At 40.9% G+C, this 14,566-nt stretch overlaps 1 protein-coding gene across 1 annotated transcript in view; it reads left to right on the plus strand.

Annotated features, from left to right (window-relative positions):
- Window positions 1-758: 758 nt before the first annotated feature.
- Window positions 759-14,566, plus strand: part of RALB (RAS like proto-oncogene B) — a 64,884-nt gene continuing 51,076 nt past the window's right edge. Inside the window, exon 1 of the mRNA XM_065413170.1 lies at window positions 759-894. The gene's annotated coding sequence lies outside the window, so the exon portion shown is untranslated. The remainder of the gene's footprint in view (window positions 895-14,566) is intronic.

Below are 14,566 nucleotides of genomic sequence, written 5' to 3' on the forward strand. Positions count from 1 at the left end.
TAATTTAGAACATCTGCTTTGCTCCAAAGACTTACTCATTCCTATTTTAAAGAATATAAATGGTAATCTGAGAAACAGACTATAGTGACATGGCCTGGATTATTTTTACAAGGGATTACAATTAGAGATTGTCTTGAGACACAAAGTCTGGAGCTGGATCCAAACCTGCACAAAGTGTGGATCTGAACTTGCACATTGACTTTCAATGAAATTTAGGAACCCAAGTGCCTAAGTCACTTCTGAAAATGGGGTTTAGGCTCCCCAGTTACTGAGGTGCTTTTGAAAATTGTACCCATGGTTTCTTCACTGAAGAATTTAAAAGATAAGGTCCTGGTCCTGCTATTAGATCTATGCAAGTGGACTCTTGTGCCTGCATGAGCTCTGCCGGAGTCAATGGAGCCCTGAGCAGGTACAAGGATCTCCCTGCATGGATCAGATCACAAGATCAGGGCCTACTCCTCATAAAATGATGAATGAGGGCAACAAACAAAGGAAGCAGGAAAGGAGGACAAAGAGCTTAGCAGCAAGTCCATGATGTTGCTGGGCTGTTGATATCTTAAATACTGTTTTATAAGTAGTCATCTCTGTTTATTGTAACTTTTATTGAGAGGGGGAGGAGGGCCAGAGATATTGTCCATCCCATGGCTCGGAAAAGTTGACATTTCAGTTCTCTCTGTTTCCTGGTGTTTAGAACGAGTGTATGATATCACATCCTGAGCCCTTCCCCTTTCTCCTTGCCCTGTGAAGCACTAGGAGGAGTCCAGCCGCAGTCACTGTGAACTGGCCTGGAACGCTGTAGCTGATTGTGTGGGGCTGCTTTTGCCACTGCCTGCCTGCTTCATGCGTGCTCTCTAAGAAATAGCAGCTAGAAGACTAACAGCCCTTCTGAGCACAGTGAGTATCAGCTAATTAAGCTAACAATTTCTCTAAATCAGAAAGCAGTATCAAGAAAACTGTGCGTGCACCCTGGGATAGTTAATAAAACCCAAAGGACAACACCCCACTTTCACTTTCCATCAGTGAAGCAAACAAGGAACAGCTGAGTTTCCTGATAGAGCTGGAGTGAAAGGGGCAGCGGATGGGCTGTCTAGAGTACAGAAATTAGACCACTGGTGGGTGCCAGTGGCAGGGGAGGAACGAGGCATACTCATTGTATGAGGCAATGTAGCACTCGCTATGGAGATACGGGAAAAAAACTACTACTTTGTTTACATGTGACTGAACGAAAACTTGACATTGCCATAATGTTGTATGACAAGCACCTCTTACTTTTGTTGCATCTCCTTTGACTTAAATGAGCTTCAGAGTATTAGATGGCAGTAAACTTAATATAAAGGGAATCAAAAGGCCATTTTCCTCTGCTAATCTCGGTTCATCCCTAAAGCTCACAGACTGAGCAAACTTATCAAGAGTGAGTCATTGACGCTCCTTAGCATAACTACCAAATGTTATTGCTCCTTCTGCATTAATCTATATCTGTTTCTAGCTCTGACATTTAGAGCAAAGGAAGATCTAAATGTAAAGAGTTCTACTATTCTTGGTGGTGCAAGGACTGGACCTTCTTGTATTCGTTGGCTATGTAATGCTAGAATATCTTAGAAGTACAATGTGCAGCCACTTCCAGTATAAGGAGTTTTATAGTGAAGACAAATCTTCAGCTTGCCTTCTGCAATGTGGTTCTGTAGATACAAGCTAAGTTATTCATTAACACAGAAAGCGGATTTATTTTAAAAGGATACTGTTCAATTTCACATTTCACTTACTTTAACAGCCTCTTAAACATAACGCCAGATTCTGCCACTCTTTACTCACATTGAGTATTACCTTATTCTGACTTTAATGGGACTGCTCGCAGAATAAGGCACTACTTGATAAGAGTGGCAGAATCCGACCCTTAGATTTTATGTCACTCATACACTTCATAAAATTTAAAATATCAACATTCAGTATAACATTTATAACTGCCATATAAAACACTCAAATCAATCCCCATATCTAGTTCATGAAGCAACCCCCTTCCTAGCTGCTTGCAAAAGATGTGCTGTTATAGTAGCAAATGCCAGTCTGATTCCAAAGTGTTCCTTTCAAAACAAAAAAGAATTGCTACACTTTGTATAAGATACACACAAGCTAGTAACGTGCTCCGACTGTGGTTTACATGCATGCACTTCATTTTGAGTCGGACCTACAGATAGCATGGTGATATTTTTGTGAATGAAAGGGAGGGACCAATAATTGTGGCTTGACTTGCTAACAATATAGGCATAGTTTAGCCTATCAGAGTTTAGCAGGAGCTGCACATCTTTCATTATGTGGTGCCTGAGTGCATCCTCCAATACCTTCCTGTTGTGCTTCTTATCCACCTTTTCTCTGCTTACTGCAGTTCTATCAGCAGTTTTATAGGGCCGCCTGAGCAGGAGAACAGTAGAGAGGATCATCTTTGTCTACTGTCATCTCCTCTGTCTTGTGAGTTTTCCAGTGAAGACTCAGAAGGTAAAGGGTTTAGAATTGTCTTGGAAGTTAAGGCAGCTGACTACTGGACACTCATCCATTGCAAACAGTTATTTCTCTGGCTCCTCCTCCATTTTGATAGTTCCACTCAGATCTAGAAGGTGAGGGATACCTCTTACATGCTTGTTCTTCACTCAAAAAGGTCTGCTTCTCCAGTGCAGCTAGGATACCAGTGGAAAGAAACCCAGGAGAAAAAATAAAGACTTCTCTGCATGAAACAAAGCATGCTGGTAAAGATGTGGGAGCACGGTGCATCCAGTTCCATGATGTCTGTCTAATGTCCTCCTATGTGCTGCTGGATCTAGACTTAGGAATATAGGCGTAGTTGTACCAGATCAACTCAGTGGTCCACCTAGTGCAGAATCCTGTATCGGATGCTTCAGAGGAAAATGCAAGAAATCCTGTAGTGGAAAATGTATGGAATAAATTGTTCATAGAGGAATCTTCTCTCTAATATCCATGTGTTAATGGCTGACATGTCCTGAAGCATGAGGATTTATATCCCTTTTATCTCATCTGATGTAACTGTGGATATTCTCATTACCATATAAATGTTCAATCCCTTTTTTGAATCCTACTAAGCTCTTAGTCTCAGTGATATCTTATCATAGAATCATAGAAATGTAGAAGTGGAAGGGACCTTGAGAAATCATCATCTCCAGCCCCCTAAACTGAGGCAGGATCAAGTAAACTTAGACCATCCCTGACAGGTGTTTGTCCAACCTGTTCTTCAAACCCTCCAATGATGGGGATTCCATAACCTCGTTGGTAATCTATTCCGGTATTTAACTATCCTATAGTTAGAAAGTTTTTCCTAATAGCTAACCTAAATCTGCCTTGCTGCAGATTAAGCCCATTACTTCCTGTCCTACCTTCAGTGGACGTGGAGAACAATTGATCACAGTTGTCTTTCTAGCAGCCCTTAACATATTTAAGTCCCCCCTCAATCTTCTTTTCTCAAGAGTAACCATGCCCAGTTTTTTTGGCCTTTCCTCATAGGTCAGGTTTTCTAAACCCTTTATAATTTTTGTTGCTGTTCTTTGGACACTCTCCAGTTTGTCCATATCTTTCCTAAAGTGTGGCACCCAGAATTGGACACACTACTCCAGCTGAGGCCTCACCAGTGCTGAGCAGAGCAGGACAGTTTCCTCCCGTGTCTTACATATAACACTCCTGATAATACACCCCAGAATATTTAGCCTTTTTCGCAACTGCATCACATTTTTGTGATTCACTATAACCCGCAGATGCTTTTCAACAGCACTACTACCTAGCCAGTTATTCCCCATTTTTTAGTTGTAGATTTGATTTTTCCTTCCTAAGTTAAGTATTTGGCTCTTATCTTTATTGAATTTCATCTTACTGATTCAGATCAATTGTCTAATTTGTCATGGTCCTTGTGAAGTCTAATTCTGTCCTCCGAAGTGCTTATAACCCCTCCCAGTTTGGTGTCATCTGTAAACTTTATAAGCATACTCTCCACTCCATTATCCAAGGCATTAATGAAAATATTGACTAGTATCGGACCCAGGACTGACGCCTGCGGGACACCTCTAGATCCACCCTCTCATTTTGACAGCAAACCATTGATAACTGTCTAAGTATGGTCTTTGAACCGGCTGTGCGTCCACCTTATAGTAAATTCATGTAGAATGCATTTCCGTAGTTTGTTCATGAAAATGTCATGTGGAGACTGTCAAAAGCCTTACTAAATTGAGATATACTATATCTACTGCTTCTCCCCTGTCCACTAGGCCAGTAACCTTGTGACTATGAGTTCCAAAGATTATGATTTTGATAAAAACAATTTCACATTACCAGATTTAAACTTGATGCCTTTCAATTGCATTGGATATCACCTTGTTTCTGAATAACTAGAGAGGACAACTCATTTTACCTTCTTATAATATACCATTCATCCTTACTCCATTTGCTATAGCCTAGCCATGACTGCCAAGTTTCTTTAAATAGCCTTTTCTGAGAGCCTTTGTTGACTGGTTCTCCTGTTGTGCACTATTTTATTGTCTAATAGATTGGAGAGACCTGACTTTCCTTTATAGATGCCATGCTGGTGTGACCCTATAATATCATGTTCATCTCTGTGTTTAATAATTTCTGCAGTGCCTTCCATCCAAGAACCTATAAGTGTGTCACAAACATTAATTAATTAATTAAGTCTCACAGAGAACTTGCGAGGTAGGTCAGTATCATTTCCCCATCCCCCATTTTACAGAGTGGAATGGGGAAACTGAGGCACAATTAAGATTTGCCCAACATCACACACTGAGTCAGTGCCAGAGCTGCAATTGGAATCCAGTCTCATCTCCCTGTCCTGTGCTCTACTCAACAGACCACACTTATCCCCTATATAGCTTAAGATAGATCTCTAAGATGATGAAAACCATTGTTTTGAAATTGCATGCTTGATTATTATATTTTAATTTCTCCTAAGTAAGGAGAAATTTTAGCAACATGGTTGGTTGGTGTTTTGTTTGCTCAGTTAAGAAGTCATTTTTACTTATCAGTTTGCCATATTTTGCTCATAGTAGCACTGACTGTCCCCAGATAACTATTCTCAAAGAGATCTCTGCTGAAAAACAAGAGACACACTTAAAACACATGTTGGTCTCTTTACTGACAACATGGCAATGCCCTTTTTCATGCTCTGCAGCAGTTACACATAATAACGCACATAACTTTAACAAATAGAGCATAACAATGTTATTGCCCCCTGGTGCCTAAAAGATCTTGCTGCTGGCTATGTTCTGCTCTCTAAATGAAAATGTAGCCTTAGGCATGTGAGAATAATTGCATCTTTAAGAAGTATCTGCTTGGATATGCAGATACTGTGTATTATGTGTATTGTATTATGTGTTGTGTCATCTCTGAATAAAACAGTGCACAAAGAGATACAATCTTTGAAAACAGGTTTAAATTAATACTGCCTAGGTACAGGCTTATAGCAAGTCACAACAAGCTTTATAGATGTACTGAGCATACTCTGCATATTTGTCTGGGTTCATGTGATCCATAGACTTTCCTATTGCACTGCTAACAAGGGATTGCATACTTCACTTTGTTGTCTAATAGCAGGAAGAATAAATGGGCCAAAAACATGTTTAGGTTGGGGTACGGGGAGGGAATAGTGTCACCTTGGCATGTTCCCAAGCCCCGGAGACTGTGGAAGCTGTTAGACTGAACATGCATGCCTGAATCAGAACTAATTTGAATCCTTTGGTTGCTCAATTAATATTAAGTGCCAAGCACGTCTTACTAGGTATAGGATTCTGCTTTCAGTTACACTAGTCAAGTGTAAATCAATGGCCCTGCATAGTTTTTACCCACGAAAGCTTATGCCCAAATAAATCTGTTAGTCTTTAAGGTGCCACCGGACTCCTTGTTGTTTTTGTAGATACAGACTAACACGGCTACCCCGAGACCTGCATAGTATTGAGTATCATGAGGCATGCCTGTGATGTGGAATTCAGTGCAAGGCAGATGGCACCAAGGGTGTTATCAACAACAGCGGTGTTGACCTACAGGACACCAATACAAGCCAAACTACCTCTTGACTCTCCCCCCCCTCCGCCAAAGGTGTATATAACATCACACATACAGAGCAAGGCTTTGCAAACAACCTGCTAAACTAATTGTAAGTAAATCAGAAAAATAAACTAAAAGTTTAGCTGCTTCACCACTGAATGCAATTCAGATCCTGTGTGGTGGGTGGAGGCATTCAGAAATGTTCTTTTAAGGGTTGGCATTCCATGGTATGTAGACAATTCAAAAGGAACTCACCATATTATGAATATAATGCAGAAGCGGAGGTGTATTTTATCCCATGTATAGGAGGTTAGGTAAAGCCAAGCAGCATTCAAGTGGTTCATTCAGTTCTGGTGAGGGGAAGTTATATCAGAAAGCTAATGCCATTCTGTCTCCTCCTTTGAGTTAACATATCTAACCCACCGTCTTTTTTTTTTTTCTTCTGAATGATTTTCAAATTTTAATAATGAGCATATTCTGCATGCATCATTATGGCTCAGTCAACAGCACTCACCTTTGGGTGAGAAAATCATTGGTTCAAGTACTGCACCAGGGGTCTGATGGAGCTACCATTAAAGTCCAGGGGAGTCTTTTCACAGACTTCAGTGTTGAATCAGAATCTAGAAAATGGTCTGATGCCAAATGATGACAGTACGCAAGGCAGTACTACAGAGATGTGCATCTAACAGTGGTTGGAGGTTCTGTCTTTTGGAGATGATGGGCTCTATTGTCTAATGCTCATTACTGGGCAGATGGTATTTAATGGCCTGATCCAAAGCCCATTGAAGTCAATGGAAAGATTCCTTTTGACTTTAGTGGATTTTGGATCAGATACAAATAAAGCTGAGTAAATAACTAAAAAAAAATGCCATGAATATTCACTATGCTCCCTTTGTGTACAGTTTCTATCAGCAATCTAGCAAACAAGTTTACCAGCAGGAACGTTTGTGGAAACTGTAAATTTTAATCAAACACTTGAGAATATTTGCGCAAAGCAAACTTGGGAATCATAAATGTGAGTATTCTGACAGAAACCCAGGTCTGAGTTACTCATCTAATCCAGAAATGGAAACACTATGTGGCCGATATGTCTGATAAAAACTAATGAGAACAGCGAGAATGTTGCCAACTGAATATTCACAAAGAGCTATGCATGAAGAGTCTATAGACTAAGAAATATATTCGCAGAAACTATTCAGCAAATATCTTTGAATAATGAATGACTTTGAGAAAATTGCCCATGGACAGTCTGAATGAGAAGAAGGGTGTTTAATTTATTATTATTATTAGGTGGAGAAAGCTCTGGGGCTCATATTTTTGTCCTGGAAGCAGTGGAACTTATGGATATTCTCATCTTTTGGGGAACAGAGTTAGGGAGTAGATAACCTACAAGCTTCTATGACTAAGACATCATGTCACTTCACTTTAATCCTCAAATTTATTTTAAAAACGTACAGTGAAAACTCGAGTAATCTTTACTCATGTAGCTCGTCCCATTACTAGTTGATGTTTTTAAATAGGTCCTGAACCGTCTTGTGATAGTGTTTCAGCACAGAAGGGAAGCATTCAGGGGACAGTAGTTCCTAGAAGTGATGGGAGTTGTAGACATGGCAGCAGTGCGTGCTTGGAAAAGGATATAAAAGAGATCCCTTTTCCCCTGTTGGAGAGTGAGCAAGAAACTGAGGTACAGCCACATCTTTGCTCAGAGAAGTACGCCAAAGTATTCATCATGCAAGGCTTGCAGAAAGGGTCCTTGAACTCTCCCTGCAGAATTAAGAATGCAAATGCAACACTGTGTTGCCAGTGCATCAGAAACAGAAAGTGAAATTGAGAAGAAACCGAGAATAAATGAAAGTGAATTGACTGGTCTGTTTTCATTGTGCAAGTTGAGTGAAAGGCACAAAGTAAACAAACAGCATAGATGTTGAAAAATGAATTACCTCATTATCTTAAATTATATTACTTATCTAACGTGGTGTTTGCAAGGTAGGCAAGGTACAATTTTCCCCCAGCATTCCATCATCATGTGCTAATCATAGCACCATAAGGAAAGATTTTAAAATATCTTGGCTCTTTCAACATACAAATACCAATAGGAATGTTTCTTGCAGAAACTGGGTTCAGTTAGACAAATACAAGATGAAACTATTAATCTTGGGGGAAAGCCTTTTGTGTTTGTTGCAGAAATGAGTTTCAACGGAAACTATTTTGCTTGAGGACTAGCTTCTGTTTCCAACTATGGCTGGGTTTCAACAATGACAGTTTAGAAGACTAGCTTTGGGCCACAGAGCAGTGTTTGCACCTTGCTTTAATGGGCGGATGTGTTTAATTAACCTTTATCTCTGAAGTAGCAGACATTCTGGCAGTATCAAGGAATGTTTAAGGGAAGACAGTCGTCATAGCAATAAACCTAGACACATTCTATACATCCAATAACACTATTAGTACTGTTAATATATTTGTTTATGTTTAGCCATGGCAGTTCCCTGGAGATATGCCTATTAGTTAGGGTTGCCACCCATCTGGGTTTTACCGAGACAGTCTGGGTTTTGGCTTCTGTGTCCGGGTGCCATTTAGGGTTGCCAGGTGCCTGGTTTTCAACTGGAAAGTCTGGTCGAAAAGGGGACCTGGCAACCCTAAATGGCACTCGAACCAAAAGTCAGGTTACTGCAGGGTAATATGAGGTGCCGGTTTATTAAGCTGTGCCAGCTCCTGCTCAGCCGAGACCACCTCTTACCTGCAGGCAGGCTCCTTGAGATGATCCAGCAATCGACAAGGGGAGGAGTGCATGCAATGGGGGTGGGGTCTCGAAGGAAGAGGTAGAGAAGGGGGCGGGGCCTTGAGGGAAGAGGTGGAGCAGGGGCAGGGCCTTGGGGAAAGAGGCATGGTCAGGGCAGGCCTCAGGGGTCCGGTTACCAGCAATTAGAAGGGTGGCAAGCCTACTATTAGTAATAATACTAAGTAGTTATATCTCCATAGCGCTCTACAACCATTAATTTGTGAATCCTCACAAGATCCCTGAGGATTAGGTAAAAAAAAAATTATCCCCTTTCTACAGATGGATAAACTGAGAGGTTAAGTGACAGGCCAGGTATACTCTAAAAAGTTAGGTCAACCTATCCACATCTCTCGGGGGCATGAAAAATCTACACTCTTGAATGACGTAGTTAAGCCGAGCTAACCCCTGGTGTAGACCGTGCTAAGTCGACGGAAGAACTTCTCGGGGAGGTGGTTTACCTACTTGAACCCCTCCCATCAGCATAGGGAGTGTCTATACTGAAGCGCTACAGCTGCAGCTTTTTAATTGTAGACATGTCCACAGTGTAAATAATCAGCAGTGCTAAGATTGGAATTCAGTTCTTGGCTTCTAGTTCTGTACTCTGGCTGCTTGACCTATGTTTTAGCAGATAAAGAGTCATAATAACAAATTTGATTTCTTCTGATAACTGAGGAATAAGATAACTGATTAAACTTAATTGCCGGATTAAGAGTTTGCATTACAAATCTTCAGATGGTTCTGACTCATCTCCGTTGGTTTTTACTGGAGGCCAATAGCTCCAGCATCATGCAGACCATGGGTGTTAACCCATTCTGGGCAAGAGCCAATAACATTTTTATTACTGCCCATTGGTCAACATTACAAAGCTAGGCTCATGTAGGCTCCTCTACCAACAGTGGATTTCCCACTGATGACGGAAGGATTGCATAAAGATTGAGGTTGGAATAAAACCCTTATGTAGTGATTTAGGGTGGGATTTTCAAATATTGGCCTAAATCTGCAGTAATTAGGCCATGCTGACTGCTTTTGAAAATCCCACCCTAGACTTTTAGTGAATAAAATTACTGTTCCATTCAGTATCACTCAGTGAGAAAACAAAATCTGCAGCATACTTTCAGGACAACAGATGTTCCTTCCCTTTCTTTAGCCATTTGCATGTACCTGCTTTCCACACACAACTGCAGTAATTATGAGTGCATAACTCCCATGAAAATAAATGGAAATCTTGCATATGCATGGTCTGCAGGATCAGATTATGGATTGATTCTGCAAACCTTTTACTTGTATGAATAATCTCATCAGTTTCAATGGGTTTGGTAGTTTGGGCCATGTGTATTGTTGATAATAGAGGCTGAGCAGTGAGGAGAGAAGGTGAGCAAGGCTAGAGCTTGTTCCCATTGAAATTTATGGCAAAGCTCTAATTGATGCCACTTGGACCAGGATCAGGTATAAATTACTGCACATCCTGAGCTAGTCCAAAAATTAAGAGTTGTTGAGAAGAATATTACTTGAACTAGCAGTGTAAATCTTATTACGATTTAGGTATAAATTACCAAACTGAACATAGTCACAGAAATACAAGTTGAAACAATTACTTTATCTTCAGGGAAACTCTTTTGTTAATTGATTGAGATGGATGGAGTTTCAGCTGAAACTCCTGCTTAAGCACAATTGATACTGGATTCATCCCTGGCTCAGTTTCAATGCAGGCAGCCAGTTAACACACAGTGGAAAACTACAAAAACTCTCAGTTATGAAGTTCATCTCCTTACTTAGATGGATGGGAGCTAATTACATTTTTGCTCTTTGGACAAAGAACGCGTTTCTGGTTTTGTCAGCGTGTCTGATAATGGCAGGGGATTTTCTGAAGGTAATCCTGTAATGAAACTGCAGCCAGAGTTTGCTAATGTCACTCCAGGTGCTGTGTCTAAGAGCACTCTTTGATAATAATAAAAATATACTATAGGAAAAGCTGCTTTATTTCTTATACTCTCATTCCTCAGGAAGTAACTTTTGGTGTAAAAGAGTGTAAGTTATTTTATCTGGTGTAAATCTTTACGGAGAAGTCTTTCTGAACAAATACACCTTTCTGTCTTCATTCAAATCCCTTCTTAAAATGCATTTCTGCTATAAAGCATTTCTGTGCGTATCCACCAGGCGTTGCTATCTACTTCTTAACAAAAAAAACCTAACTCTGTCTGGTTACAGATGATGAGTTACTAATGCATGTTCAGTCAGGTCTTTGGAAAAGCACACTCCCTGGGCTGGATTCCCTTGCTCATTGGCAGCCGCTGTTCTTTTTACTGTGCATTTATTCATTTTTTATTGCAATCTTCACAGGGAAGGGCCGTGTGTTTTTCTGCACCTCTAGGCACCATGCATGTCTATGATTTGATGTAAATCAATAAAAATGAACCAGGAAACAAAAAGGCTCCCTTACAATGGAGGACAGGTCCATCAGTGGCTATTAGCCAGGATGGGCAGGAATGGTTACCCTAGCCTCTGTTTGCCAGAAGCTGGGAATGAGCGAATGGATCACTTGATGATTACCTGTCCTGTTCATTCCCTCTGGAGCACCTGGCACTGGCCACTGTTGGAAGACAGAATACTGGGCTAGATGGACCTTTGGTCTGACCCAGTAGGGCCAGTCTTATCTTAATGCAAATGAGCCTTACAGGAACAGCTGGCAAATTCCGGTTATACAGGTGAAAATCCAGAGCAGAACGTGACCGTGAGTCTCGATATAGAGAAGATGCTAATGGCGAGCACAGTAATGCCCTCTCTGCCACATGTATGTGCCTACTGTAATAATACTTAGCATTTTATATCTTAGAAGTGCTGTACAAATATTAAATAATCAGGACAACACCCTGTGAAATAGAAAGGTAAACGCTATCCTCATTTTACAGATTGGGAAGCTGAGTTATTGAATGCTAAGTGAGGCCACAGAGTGAGTCATTGTCAGAACCAGGATGAATACTGCAGGCTCCTAGTCTGGTGTTCAATCCATTAGACTACGCTGCCCCTATACTGCCTGCTGCAGTATGGTGCTAAGAATTGTCATGCGTAAGGAGCATGCATGTTTCTCACCTAATAGCAATGTTTAGAGTTTGTAAAAGGGTGGGTGAAGACTCCATTTTCTCTTAGTCAATAGGGGAAAATGTCCATAGCTAAAGGGGCCAGACATGTACAAGTGTCACAATTGGGATAAAAAAAACCCCACAGATTGTAAGCACATACCGTGTTAGTAATGAAAATTAAGAAAATATCTTACATTAACATAGCTCCTTCCAAGCCAAAAAGTGCCAAAGCACTTTACAAACTAATATAGGTGCCCAGCATGCTTAGGTGCCATAATCATCATCAACATAATACAATTATATGGTGATCACTTCTCCCACAATTGAAATGCATCCACTGCTGGGATGAAACATGGCAGTTGTTTAACAGCACTACACAACAGCTTGTGAGAGGGAAGTAGTAAGACGACGCTATCCATCTGAAACTGCAGGGAAATTTTCAGGAAGGCAAAATGTAATTACTTGCACTGGAATTTGGTTGGGATATCTTGCCAGCAAAGGCAGGGGCTGTTGTGGAGGCAGCAAGCTGAGACCGTGGAAGGAAGAGAGTGCATCCTGTTGCTTCATAGCTACCCCAGAGGAAAGAGGGGGCATCCTGCCCACTCATGCTAATCAATCAGCAAGGCGAGGCTAGCATTAGTTGTGGAAAAAGTGCATGTACCTTCCTCATTGATGTAGGCGCGTGGGCAGTACCTGCCAGAAAATGGAAGCAGTGCTCTGTTATAAAAAGATGTGCAATGCTTCGCACTAATTCACTGGGAATTAACTATTCAGAGGAAATGCAAAACTGAGGTTTTGACCACTTATGTTCATCAGAGATCCCATAGTACTTTTTGCAGGTACAGGGTTGTTAGCCATGGTGTCCTGGGCAAATTCCAACTTGCATAATTATTGTCCTGCCTCCACAAAATGCTTCAACTGAAGTAGTCCTTACTTCCTTTTCTAGAGAGGTATAGTAGAGTGTTTTTGCCCACTGTTAAACAGCTGCTGCATTTTGTTAGATCATTTGAAGTATATTGAGTTTTGGTCATAGGTGGCAGTGCTTGGAAACTGAAAGCCTATATTTATCCACAGAACAGGCAGTAGCAGTGTAAACTTCCCCCACTATGCCATGCCAATATGCTTTAATTCTGACCTGAGAGCAGAGAGCGTTGTTCAGTTTCCAGAGCCCACTCAATCCTTTGCCTCTGCTGAGACTTCACAAGCTACTCAAAAGAGAGCTGCAGCAGCAGGTGGTCACATTGCTTAGGCTTTGCAAAGAGAAAGTTAAAAGGGTGGGATTGCATCAAGTTGGGGAGATGTACATGGTTAGGCTCTGCAAAGAAAAGTGAAAAAGGTGGGTTTGCAGGGATGTGACATGGTTACTCCATTTGGCATCTGCCTGCATGTCTCATGCCACATTGGCAAAAATTTGGTTTCCAAAGTGCATGTGAGGACGCACTTTGTGGGGAAGGAAGTGACAGCTGCCTCCACTCTGCAATAAGCTCTCAGGCTTGTTTTATTTAAAGACCCTTTCTGAATTTACAAGGGAGTAACCTGATGAGTTAATACACTTATATAAGAAAAAATCCATCTTTTAAAATATGGGTCTACCTATCTGCCTCTCTTGCCCATTCCCAACTCTGTACATGCTTCGGAGCCATCCAGTATGCCTGGAATATCTGCCCCTATTCATATCCCCACTAAGCTTCCCATGGGAAGCAGCCCGAAACCAACATTTGCTATGTGCCACCAAACATCTATTGGTAATGATTTTTGATCACTACTGTGCTGGGTTCAGCATTATCAGCTAGTGTTGAAGACCTCTAGATTCTCCTTCCTGAGCCATCATTCCACTTTTGAAGAGAGGTACCCTTTCACTCATTTTTGATCAGAAAAGTAATGCCAATTTGATTGTCAGAAGATACCAGCACATGAGAATGAGGTGTAAATATAGATTACAGCAAGTAAAACTGACTGAAAATCTAGCACTCACTAATATGGAAGTGTTTGGATGCTGCACATTAATTAACCACTTCTGGGCTACATTTGCATTTTCTGGCCTGACTTTAATGAACTTTGGATCAGTCTGTAGAGCTTAATGCATACATTATGGCCCCAATTCCCCACTGTCTTGCACTTTCTATGTCATTTTCACCAGTACAAGGTGTCATTTTGATCTGGTAGCATTTTACATCCACTTTCTACAGATATAAAAGACTACAAAAGATGCAAGGCAGCAGAAAGACAGGTCTTATGTGTTCAGATGCTTGGCTTTAATCTTACTAAAACTATTAGAGGCGCATATATAAAGGGTAAAGCCCTGGTTTGGGTTATGAAAGGAATGTAGCTATATGTGACAGTTCAGATGCATTAGTGTTCTGGTATTAATAGTCTGATCAGACAAATGAAGCCAAAGTTTCTAGAGTTGTCCTTCACAAAATCTGGCTTGAGGATGAATTGCAGGTCTGAATAGATTTGAGCAATTTACAATCAGAAATGTCAAATTTTGATTAATTGTCCCCTAAAAGCTTGTGTAAAGCTACCTAATAAACATGATCCCAAAGGTGATTGTATGATTAAAGTAAAATCATAGTTCTCAAGCCTCTTAATAGGTACAGACATGTCTTGGGCACATTTTTTTCCATTTAGGTGTACAGACAGCACCTCCTGA

This window comes from Emys orbicularis, chromosome 11 (genome assembly GCF_028017835.1).
Source record: "Emys orbicularis isolate rEmyOrb1 chromosome 11, rEmyOrb1.hap1, whole genome shotgun sequence".
In the NCBI taxonomy this organism is placed as follows: domain Eukaryota; kingdom Metazoa; phylum Chordata; order Testudines; family Emydidae; genus Emys; species Emys orbicularis.